The sequence below is a fragment of the Pinus tabuliformis genome, chromosome 5_2 (genome assembly GCF_031772625.1).
Source record: "Pinus tabuliformis cultivar Carrire ecotype Pingquan chromosome 5_2, CPIR1, whole genome shotgun sequence".
Classification (NCBI taxonomy): domain Eukaryota; kingdom Viridiplantae; phylum Streptophyta; class Pinopsida; order Pinales; family Pinaceae; genus Pinus; species Pinus tabuliformis.
This window is the reverse complement of record NC_142306.1, coordinates 613,531,497-613,537,792: the sequence shown is the minus strand read 5'-3', so window position 1 is coordinate 613,537,792 and position 6,296 is coordinate 613,531,497.

The following is a 6,296-nucleotide window of genomic DNA, read 5'->3' as shown; positions in this document are numbered from 1 at the left end:
GTCCTTGTGGCCTCCTTTGGTTGAGGAAATAGAGAGGTTCGGTGGGGGTTTCTGTCCCTTGATACATGGCTTTAAGCCCAGGTAAGGCTGGACATTGATTTGTGGGATGGTCCTCCTCACAAACGAAACATACTTCAACCGAATGTAATGGGCATTCGTTCTTAGGGTGTCTCCTTGTACACCTAGGGCAGAACATAGCCAAGGCCCTCTCAGCTTCTTCCTTCTTCTGCTGGATACTGAATGTATCAAGTTGCATGGCAATGGTCTGTCTCACCTCACTTTTGAGATCCTCTAATTGATTTGCAAACTCATGTTTGGAGAAAGGAATACTAGCTGAGAGGAGGTTTCCTCTACCTTGTTTTCGGGCTGCCCTAGAGTGGTTTCTAAACACAGTCTTTATGTCCTCATAAGGCAGTTGGTAAATATCTCCTCCCGCTAACATGTGAAGGGTATCTAAGAGGTCTTCAGGGACTCCTCGGAGCAGGACCAACTTGAGGGATTCAGGGTCAAGTGTGCACCTGGCCCGTTTGTAGCTAAGTTGGAACCTTTCCTCATAATCCTCTAAGGACTCATCATTTCCCATGGTCATCCGAAAGATTTCTCCCTTGGTTTCCTTGGACCTACAGTAGTCCCGGTACTTGGTATTGAAAGCTTGCTGCATCTGAGCCCAAGTGGTGATACCGTTCCCAGGTAACCCCATGAACCAGCGTAATGCTGCATCCTTAAGGGTTGAGGGGAAGAGTTTCAGCTTCTGCTCATCTTCAGTATAGTCATAGGTTCGACAAAGGACAACAAACTGAAACAGGAAGGTATCAGGATCTTCAGTAGTCAGTCCATGGAAGTGAGGTAAAGCAGAGGGGCTAATATTATTCATTTTCATGTCTCCATTGGTCTCTCGGATGGAGAAGGCACCTTGTATTCTCTCATCTTCTCCTCTATTGTCAGCCATAACTTCAGATGGGATGGTCTCTAATTCTTCTTCTGCTATATGATCTTCGTATATCTCAGGAGGTTCACCTATAGGTTCTTCTGGATCACTGTCACCGAAGAAGAGAGAAGGGTGACTCAGTGATGTAGTGGGGGTGTTGGGTAAGAATTTGCCTGTTTTATCTCGATTCCTACGAGGCATGAAATGGAAATACTTTTGATTGCTTTTGTTCTTTTCTGGTACCTGCAAAAACTGAAACAGATTGATCTACAACTAACTATCTTGATGAAATGAAAATGCAGAATTGAAATGAAAGCAGGAAAGAACTAATCTACTTTGCTCAAATGAAATTGTAGGAATGGAAATGCTAGTCTACGCTTGCAGAATTGAAATGCTAATCTATGCTTGCAAAAAATGAAATTGCAGAATTGAAATGTTAATCTATGAAAGCAGGAAATGTCTATGCTACTTTTGCAGAATGGAAATGAAATAAACTACTTGGCAGAAGGCGAGAGTAGGAAAATAGAAGAAAAGCAACAGTTACTAATACTCTAACGCTTCCCCAGCAACGGCGCCAAAAAGATGGTGGGCTCCAATATTGTAGCAATATTGCTACAACTCCTGGAGCTTCCTTCTCTAATTTTATCAACCCGGTAGTTCGTAACAAACTTGGAAGCGACGGTGCTGTATGCACAAGTAATAGCTCTTGTCGCAGCTGTCACTTGGTCAGCTGGCACAAGTCTGCTAGGGCTCAAGCCAACTTCTATATGTTCTCAAAAGAAGCTTTTTAAGTGATGAACGAAAGCTATCTCAAAGGAAATTAACCTACTTTGCAAGAATGAACTGAAAGCCAACAAAACATGGAAACCCTAGTAAACCCTAATTCTACCAGCTTAATCCTTATGATGCAATGGTGGGAATGCAACTTCTAAAAGTGATGCCATTACTTCTATTGAGATGAGATGCATGTGTCTAAGCTACTTTCATCTGAAGAGAACATGTTTTTGTATTTTTGCTCAAGTTGTTGGAGTTATTATGACTGTGCTTCTTACTGGGTCTTGACTGTGCAGGGGTAGATCAAGGGGAGGAAGGCTTGGAAAAGGTCAGGAGGACTCTGAGAGGGTCTAAGGGATCCCTAACATCATTCCACAGAAGTTCACAAAGTTCAAATGCCTGGCAACCGTGTTTGCAAGCTTCTACAGGATGTCTGCAGGGGATTCTACAAGAAGTTCAGGATATCTACAGGAAGTCCTGTAATTTCTACAAGATGTTCTGCAATCGGAGTTTTGGGTGATGGATAAGTGAATGAGCTGTATGGGTGGATAGGGAGGTAGGAGGGGAGCTTGTGATGGCTTATGGACAGAGAGATGAGATGGAGAGGGGGTGTGGAAAGCTGGTTGGTCTAGAGGAGGGTAGAGGCAATGGAAGGCCGAAAAGATAAAACAACGTGGATGATAGAAGAGTTGGGAGGCAAATGATCTAACTGGGGGATAAGTAGATGGCTTAGGCACGGCTTAGAAGGATAAGGAAATGATAGAGTAGTGCTGCGTAGTGTAAATGAAACAAATCACCCCTGTCTCGCATATAACCGAAAGTTCGTCAACCTAGTCTAACTATTTATTAGAAACCAAAGAACATCAATGTAGTTTAAAAGGGAAATCGTGCATGGTGCTGAAACAAAGAGTTATTCCACAAGATCTAAATGCATGGATGCTGCTACAACCGAGAACATTGCATTGAAGCTTGTATGAACATGTAAGACTGTGTTTTTGGTGGGTGGCACGGGCTGCACTCCCAATCTCTAAACAGAGGTGGAAGTGAGTGTGCAATCAACCCTTTTGTGGAGCTTTGATTAACTCTAATCCCCTTACTCTAATCTAAACTACTGAAAGCACTTTATCCATAAAACTAACCTACTTAATCACATCAAGAAATTCAACTCAGCAAACTGTGTTTCCAAATGCATGTAAAGAAAAAGAAATAAAATGCTGAAAGGAAAGTAACAATACAACGAAAGGAGGTCTATTTCTCTCAGGTTGGGCCCAACCCCGAGAGCTATAGCTCCTCTAAGAACTCAGAACTGAACTCAAATCTGCCTGCCTTTTATTAAAAGATAATAGTCATAAGTCTAACAACATGCCAAAAATGGCTTACCAGGAGCAAACAGAGCTATCAGCTCGTAGTCTAGCATAAACAAAAAAGTTTCAAAAGTCCCCATCGAAGGCTACAGCCTCATCATTTATACATTACAAGGGCCAAGCTGGCCTCCTAAATTAGTGGGGTTTGGCTGTCCAAACTAAGAGTAATCTGCTGTTTCCCTTCAATCCGTTTGGCTGCCTTCTAGCTCGGTGGTGGTTGGAGCTCGGAGTTGGGGTGGAGATCACGAGGAGGGCCATTCAAGGCTGTGGACAACCTTCCTACAAAACCGCAATCCCATCTTGGCTGTCTCCTAGCCTCCATCTGCGTGGTTTGCTCCATTAAATGTCAAAAAGACCTGAAATAAACATGTGTTAGCCACCTAGGAATAGTGACTGCCCTTCTTCGTACAAATAACATGAATATACTAAAAAATGATGCATAAGTGATGAAAAATGAAGGGTTGAGCAAGGGTAAGTAGGCCAAATGAGCCCAAAATGTTACCAAAATTGGGGCTCATTAGTCATATCCTTTTTGGGTGTTGGGGAGCATGTCCAAACTAGTGAGCTTTTCTTCGAAGCTTAAGCCTAGGACCTGATCACTGCTTACCAATTTGTGACCCCTCCTAGCACTGAGGTTGACATTCGTCACCTTCAATAGAATATTCGTAGAGAAAGACAATCCTTTTCAAACTCTCAGCTCATGGGCGAAGTTTCTCATTATCTCTTGAACCATGGGCATACTAGGGGGAGGAGAAAGTGGTATATGCACTCAGCCACCCTTCACTAGCAATTGAAGACTTTATTAGGGAAAGTTCTCAAGGAAAAACATTATGATATAAATCAGATCATCCCTTTTCTCAGCAATATTTAAAGGAACCAATGGAGGACGCAAGAAAGCCTTAATCGCCTAGAAGCATGCATGGCACACATGGATAGGAACATATAGTGCAAATTCAAGCTTCCGATAACCCTAGGAACTAGATCGAAGAACCCTTATTTGGTAACCTCATCAGACTCTTAGATGACTACTTGTTGTGTTTTGAATCCACTGATTTTTTGGTCACTTAGGCATCTTTTGTTTGGGACAACAAAATCATTTTCGTTGAATGTAAAAATTTTGAGAAACCACATACTAGCCAATAAATCTAGTAAAAGTGAGGCTAATAAAATTTTGGAAAGTTTTAGATAGCCATGTAATCTTTTTCTTTAATTAAAAACTTCAAACTTAAAAAAAATAATAATATTTAATTTGAAAATAATTAATTCTTTTATCAAAATACACAAATGTAGGATCATTTAAGTGTGTCAAATATATTAACACTTATGTCTAATATATCACTCTATAATTGAATCATACCACATATCTTCTGTTAAATTCACTCTTTTGGTACGAAGTATTTTTAAATAATAATATTTAAGTGTTAAGTAATAATATTTAAGTGTTAGGTATGTAGGAATTCTATGCTTAAGATATTATTGACCTTTTTGTACTTAAACATTGTCATTTTTCTCTTTCTCAATTTTCTTTGATGACGTTTGCCATTTTAACATGAGTAATAGTTGCAATGCAACATAGTCTGGGTTGCCTTTATTGCTATTGTTAATTAATTGATTAAGTGCCTACATTTTTGTCTCCCCACATGCTTCCTCCACACATTCTTCCTCCGTAGAACCATCTCCGCACTACTTCCTCCACACATCCACCTCTGCACCTTGTTTTTTCACTCACATTTCACCCAAACTCATTTTGTTATGTTTGTGCATGTCGCATTATTCATTCAGCCCTCCAACTCATCTATCTTAAATATTTGTGTTTTCGTTATGTAGAAGCGTGAACATTTTTGTCTAATAATAATATTTATGTTTTAGTCGTGCAAAAATTTGATTTTTTTTGTTTAATAATAATATTTGTGTTTTCCTTATGCATAAGTGTGAACATTTGTGTTTAATAACAATATTTGCGTTTTAGTTGTGACCAAGTGTGAACAATTTTATTTAATAATCATATTTATGTTTTCGTTGCGACCAAGTGGGAGCATTTTTGTTGAATAATAATATTTTTGTTTTCGTTGTGTGGAAGTGTCAACATTTTTGTTTTCATTGTGGGAATGTGTGAACATTTTTGTTTAACAATAATATTTGTGTTTTTGTTGTGTGAATTTTTTTTAATAAATAATATTTGTGTTTTCATTATGGAAGTCTCAACATTTTTCTTTAATAATAATATTTGTGTGTTCATTCTGTAAAGTGTGAACATTAGGCGAAGCTCATGATCACCACTTAGAAGGAAATGTAGTAGGTTTTTGGGGCATAGTATGTTTCTCTCCATGTCTACAAAAGCAACCAAGCGACGTTTCACCTATATACCCAAACATCGGGCTACAAAATTCACGATATTGAGGCTAAGTACTATGTTGATGGCCATGATTCCTATGATATGCACAAACAAATGAGAGTGAAGTCTAATGGTAAGCAGCACCATCATCATCAACATTTTTTAGTGTGTCGGGGCGGAGATAGTGGCGATCGGAAATTGCAGTCTATAGCTGATAAAAAGAGCAAGGAATGAACCTAAATTGGAAGGGAAGCTATTGATATTTGCAGCCTTCTCGACCGCTTTTGTTCTGGTTAGCACATTGAACTCTTTTGCAGTAGTTGTTTTGCCTGCAAATTAGTCTTCAAGAGTTGTGTATTTCTTCCAATTGTTGCTTCTAGAATTCATTACTTATTGTGAAATCGTGTTGAACTCTTTTCTTGTAGATACTTGACTTACAAATGATGATAGTTTATTCATAATTTTTATCATGCTATTTTTCTTTTATTGTATGAAATTCATTTAGTTATCTTCAAAATTTAAGTATCTCTTTTTTTTGCTAATAGGATTCATTGCTTTCTTTGAAACATATCAAATCGATTATCGAGTTGGTTTCTTGCTTGAAAATCATGCTCTGTTTTAATGATGGCAGAGCATGTTTTCTTTGGTCTTATTTTATTTTTTCTTGAAAACGATGTTTTGATTAGTTAGAAATATCATTATCTGAGAAAGGATAATTTCCCCTCTAAATCCTAGAGTTGGGGAAATGAAGACTCTATAGTAAAAGATGGTAACCTCATGTTCAAAATATAGTTTGGTTGTTTTTTGGAGCAATATTGTTTTCTTTGTAGCTTTTCAGTGCAACTATTGAATTAACATTTGGCCATAACTAATGACATGACATTTAGTTTGAAAG